Source organism: Capsicum annuum, unplaced genomic scaffold (genome assembly GCF_002878395.1).
Source record: "Capsicum annuum cultivar UCD-10X-F1 unplaced genomic scaffold, UCD10Xv1.1 ctg4430, whole genome shotgun sequence".
Classification (NCBI taxonomy): domain Eukaryota; kingdom Viridiplantae; phylum Streptophyta; class Magnoliopsida; order Solanales; family Solanaceae; genus Capsicum; species Capsicum annuum.
Window position 1 is genome coordinate 6941 of NW_025851819.1, and position 6049 is coordinate 12989.

Genomic DNA, 6049 nt, shown 5'->3' on the forward strand with positions numbered 1-6049 from the left:
ATCTCCTTTACATTAATAGGATGAATGTGCATGGCATCAGTTTTCAGCTTCCATATGCATAACTCTCACTTTACTTTGTTGTGTTTTATGACAATTATTTTGTGAGCTAGTGATAGGAATATGGACATAAGTTTCTTATAACTTATGTAACTTCTATCATTATTTTCTTCATTACTCTTGTAACTCTTGTAACCTAAAGACCGTTGATTTCCTCCCTTACTATCATCTTTTATTCTTTCTATTCATTGCATGGAAGACTTCTTCACCTATAAATAGATGTGGGTCTTGCATGGATTTAATATACACATAAGATAATATAGAGTTCACAAAAGATAGTAAAAAAAAAAAGAGTTCATTAGTTGAAGGGAGGTATTCTTTTTATGGAGTTTTGAACTCAACTCTTGTCCAGAGTTGTTGAGTGGAGGGGACAAGTCAAGATGATTACTGCTGAACTGGTGAAATATTTGTTGTAATGGGCTTGAATCTCCTTAAAGAGAATGAGATATCCGCGCCTCAGTCGAAGAAGAAGAAGATAGTCTGTTTTATTCTCTTCACTTGTAATTTTCAGTTGTAAGTTTATTGTAATTTCACCAGGAAGAAATGGGATTGAAAGGTTTTAAAAAAATGTGGCCATAGAGAGGCCAAATATATAAAAAATGAGTGAATAACATTGTGTGCTATAGTAGTAGAAAATATTATTGCACGACACTTTCATATAGTATATGGTCCCCTTGACATATATACTACACACTTGGGGAGGAACTCAATACATCTTTTTCTTTAAATACAAAAGTTATAACAACTACAACAATATTAGATTTTCCTTATTTAATAGTTGCTAACTCCTATGCACAGAGAGATTAAAAAAGAGAAAAGAAATGGATGTTGCTAAAGTTCTTTACATGAATGGAGGAATTGGAGATTCTAGTTATGCAAGAAATTCTCTTCATCAGCTATATATCATCATACAACTTTTTTTGTCCTCTAGAAAGTAGAGATCTCACTTTTAATTTTTGCCAAAAGACTACTCATGAAATGTAATGAGTAGGTATATATAGAAGGGTGCAGTCCTACATGAAATTTAGAAGTGTGCCTTCTTTGGCAATGACCAATGTACACCAATTTTGTAGTGGGTTCGTATGAAGTGCCTGATTGGGATTACTTTTTCTTTGGAAAAAAAAAGTGTTTGGTAAATTTGTATAAATATTTTTAAAAAGAAGTAGAAAATTTCTAATTTTCAAAAAAGGCACAAGCAGAAATAGAAAATTACTTTTTTCATGACTAAATATTCCTATCACTCAATCTCTCTCTCACTCTACACACACATATATCTCTCTCTCACTCTACACACACATATATATAATCTTATAAGTATGATTAATGTTAGATTTTAATATTTTATACTTGAGAAAATGGTCAAAAGCCCTTCAAACCTTTACCCCAAATCTCAACTACACATCTATACTTTGCGGGGATCCTATGACCTCACTGAACTATTTTCAAGTGAAATTATTACCCCCAAAAGCTAACATGACAAGAGAGTGTATTTCACTCTCTTTAAAGAGAGTGAAAACGAAAATTATTTATTAAAAATTTATGTTAAATATTTTTTATATAAATAATTTTAATTATTACTTTTTCTTTTTCATTTTCTCTTTGTCTTCTTCTTCTCTTTCTCAAAACAAAAATTTAAGAACTCATTTCTCTTTCTCAAAACAAAAAAATTCAAGAACTCATTAATGGAGTTTTCTCATCTTCCTCATCTCCAATTTCATTTTCTCATCTTTCTTGAACTTATTAATGGCGAAAACTCATTAATAACGTTTTTTGATAATTTGGAAGAGGTTATTACCAAAAACAAGAAACACTAGAAATAAGGAGGCAAGAAGATTTAACAAACTTTAGATTCTTATTCAATTTTTTATATGAAGTCTTGGTAAAGCTTCGTAATGAAGCACAACACTAAACAGCTAAACAAACAGAACCCATTTCACCGATTTTCTCTCTTTTTGCTCCGTCATTAATGGCGAGCTCAGAGCTTTGAACTTCAACTCTGACAAGTCCGATCACCCCTATATATGCTGAACTTCGAGATTCCACATGAAACTAGTCATAAACTCTACTCCCTCTATCTTCCACTCCGGTGTACATAACCCACAATGTCATACATAATTTTTTCTATATATCAAGAAATTCCATAGGTATATTCTTGAAATCTTTATAATTTCCAATATAACCCACAATGTCATATATAATTTTCAACACAACCCACAATGCCATATATAATTTAATACAAAATTAAATTTCAAAAATTAACTGCAAAAATAAAATTGGGTTGAAGAAGAAAATGGAGCAAAAATGGAAAATGGGGAAGAGAAAAGGAAATAACGAAGTTGAATAATTAATTTTTTAGAGTAAAAAAAAAAGAAAACAATGACATGGCAATGATGTGGCAGTGCGTGCAGGTCACTACTTGAAATAAAATTTGGGTATAAACTTTTAGATGGGTATATATTTCATTTTTAAACTGTTCAGGGGGTCATAGGACCCCCGCAGAGTATAGATGTGTAGTTGAGATTTGAGGTAAAAATTGGGGGAGGGGGGGGGAGGGGGGGAGGGGGGGTGGCTTTTGGCCATTTTCTCTTTTATATTTCATATTTACATGATAATTCTTTATTTTATTTATGATTTATATATTATTATTTTATTTTCACTCATTTTCTTTAAATAAATTTTAAAAAATCATTGATGAAGATCCGAAGAATATATAACTTTTTATTTTTTTATTATTAATGATAACAAATGACAGATGAATAACGTTACAAGAATAAATGATATTTTGACAACACTTGTAAATTTTTTCTCGAATATTTAATTTTAAATGAATAATTTATGAAGGACTAATTATTTTTGTCTTATCTTTTTCATAAACAATAATTTAATTTATGATATAATTTTTAGATTTATTTTTGTTTGATATTTTAAAGTGATATTTAAATTATTTAAGTAATATATCATTATTAATATATTTAATGTGTTTATGTATATAAATGTTGATTGAAAATTTTAGAATACGTGTTTTTTAATTAAATAAAAATAAATTTTAATTAAAAATATTATAATAGATATTTAAAATAAATTTTCTCTATAAATTTATTTTGGTAGTAAAAGTCTAATGATACATGTCCTTTTTGGTCATTTGTCTCAAAAAAGCAATTCTTGAAAAAAATTATTCAAACACAATCTGTTTATCAAAGTACTTTTCAAATAGATTTATCAAACACAAATTATTTTTTTTTGAAAAGCTATTTTATAAAAGTGATTTTTAAATAAACAGTTTGTAACAACAATCCCAAACGGACTCAAGTTTACTTATAATTATTAAAATAAGAAGGGCCAAAAATTACCTCTGAATTATTAAAAATGAACTAAAAATATGCTGTGTTTATTTTTTAGCTTAAAAACATTTCTCAATTTGTTTTATGATTCAAAAATACCTCTCAATTTAACATAGTACAACCAAACACACCGCGTGGAAAAAAATTATTATTTATCCCGTGCACGTCAGCATCACATTTATAAAAAAAGGCTAATACTACTCTTGAACTATCTATAATGGAGCAAAAATACCTCTCTGTTTATTTTTTTGGCTTTAAAATACCCCTCTGATTGTTTTGCTCCTTTTTGGATAATTCAAGGGTAGTTTGACCCTTTTTCGTGAATGAAATGATGATATAGATTGGTCATGTGACAATTTTTTTTTCATGCGGTGTGCTTGGTAGTACTCCGTTAAGATGAAGGTATTTTTGAATCAAAAAACAAACAAATGGGTATTTTTGAGCTAAAAAACAAACAAAGAATATTTCTACTTCATTTCAAATAGTTCTGGGATAGTTTTGATCCTTTTTCATTCTTATAAAAATAATTATAAAATTATGAAAGCTATCGTAATGGATGTATGTTCTCGAAAACCCACACTATATATTGTAGATCCATCCGTGGGCTTAGCCTGACTTTGACAGATCAAGTGACTCAAATCTCCCCAACAAAAACAGAGGTTGGATTGGTAAGGCTCCCAAACAACTTATTGACCTCTAGACTCTAGTCTAACTAATAATTGACATAAAAATTAGCGTTGTCATATCTAAGCCCTATGCTGAGCAATAATTGTGCTATGTATGTCTACTATTACCTCCGTCTCATTTTATGTGTCGTCATTTGACCGATCACAAAATTTAAGAAATAAATGATGACTTTGTAAAGTTTATAAAATTATCCCCTTTTAAAATTATTTTAATGTTTACTTTTTTGTTGTCTTTTCATAATAAGTGAGACCCACTAAGAATAAAATAGGTATAATGTCATTAAATAGTTATCAAATAAGGAAATGCGATATTCTTTTTGGAACGGACCAAAAAAAAAAATGACGACAGTTAAAATAGGACAGAGGGAGTATTAGTTAAAGCTATTGGGTTCAATACGTGTGAATGGAAAATAAAAAGTTGCCTGGAAAGATACAACTCTTCGAATAAAAGTCACATTATTTCGGGAAAAGGTATGACTATTTGGATGGTTGTGGCTGTTCGGAAAGACACACTCTTTGGAATGAACAGATATCACTGTTCAGAAAGGATATACCTTTGCGGTGAACTCTTGCCACCTTTCGAAAGGGGCCCTTAATGGTTATATAAACCTGCATTTTTCCACAGATTTAGTATGAATTTTTCTACACTTGAAAACATTTCTTGTCTTCTAAAATACTTTGTGTGATCATCTAACTGTTTGCAGTGGCGAAGCCACAACCAACGAAGGGTGGTCAGATGAACACCCTTCGTCGGAAATTTTTTTCGAGTATATAGGTTAAATATAGATATTTATGGTTATATACATGTTGTTGCACACCCTTGACAAGTTAGAGAAGCATAGTCGAGTTGTCAAGAGTGTGCATTTCCACATCAACAACCCGGATTCGAACCTTGGCAGGTGTAGCAGTGCTTTATTTTATTTGTTTTCTAAACAGTTCTTTGCCCAAGGGAAAATATGAACACCCCTAACCAAAAGTCTGGCTCCTCCATTGACTGTTTGAGTGAGTTCGAAGAAAATCCAATCATTTGAGGTACCACTACAGTCGGATTGTTAAGCCATTTTATCTTGGGAGGAAAATTCCGGAACCTCGGGTACTTGAGGGGAATTATTTCCTTGAGGACACTCTGTGAATTCGGAGGACTTGACTTTTTCTGCTTCATCTAATTTTCTTTAAAATATTGGAAATACACAATTCTTTGAAAGGTCGTTTTGATCTTGTGTTGAAGGTGTTGGAAACTTCATAAGTGTTCTTGATTTATTCTTGAACTTGTGTTGAAGTTATTTTGCCAAAATACAGACTTTTGTGTACAAGAATACAACAAAAGCTCCCCTTTGATTTCTTCTGGTAAGTTCTTGACATCCTGGTTGAAAGCTACAACACCATGGCTTGAAGATTATTTGAGTTTCAAGTTAATGATTATGGAGTTAAAAAATTACTTGCATGAATGTATATGTCTTGTAAATAATTAAAGAGATATTTTTTTGTGTACTTGAATTATTGTTGCATTATGCGTACAGGAAAAAGTAATTCTCATGACGAAGTCAATAGTAGACGAAGCCATATCTTCTCTCTATCACAATCTTCCCCCTGGAGAAACCATATGCATTGCGGACTTAGGTTGTTCTTCTGGACCTAACACTTTCTTGGACAATCACCCAACTCATTCAAACGATCAATAAAGAAAGGGAAAAAAAGGATCATGAGTTGCCTGAATTTCATATTTTTCTGAATGATCTTCCTAGTAATGATTTTAATAACATTTTTCGATCACTGCCAACGTTCATCGATGATCTGAAGAAACATAATATTGGAGGAGATAATTGTTTTGTGACAGGAGTTGCTGGTTCATTTTATACTAGACTTTTTCCTTCAAAGAGTTTGCATTTTGTCTACTCTTCTTACAGTATCCATTGGCTTTCTCAGGTATTATATGTTTCATCATTTATATATGACTTTTAACTT

The 6049-nt window shown here is 30.8% G+C and overlaps 1 pseudogene; it reads left to right on the top strand.

The window, feature by feature from the left end:
• The first annotated feature begins 878 nt into the window (after positions 1–878).
• Positions 879–6049, top strand: part of LOC107872129 — a 10151-nt pseudogene continuing 4980 nt past the window's right edge.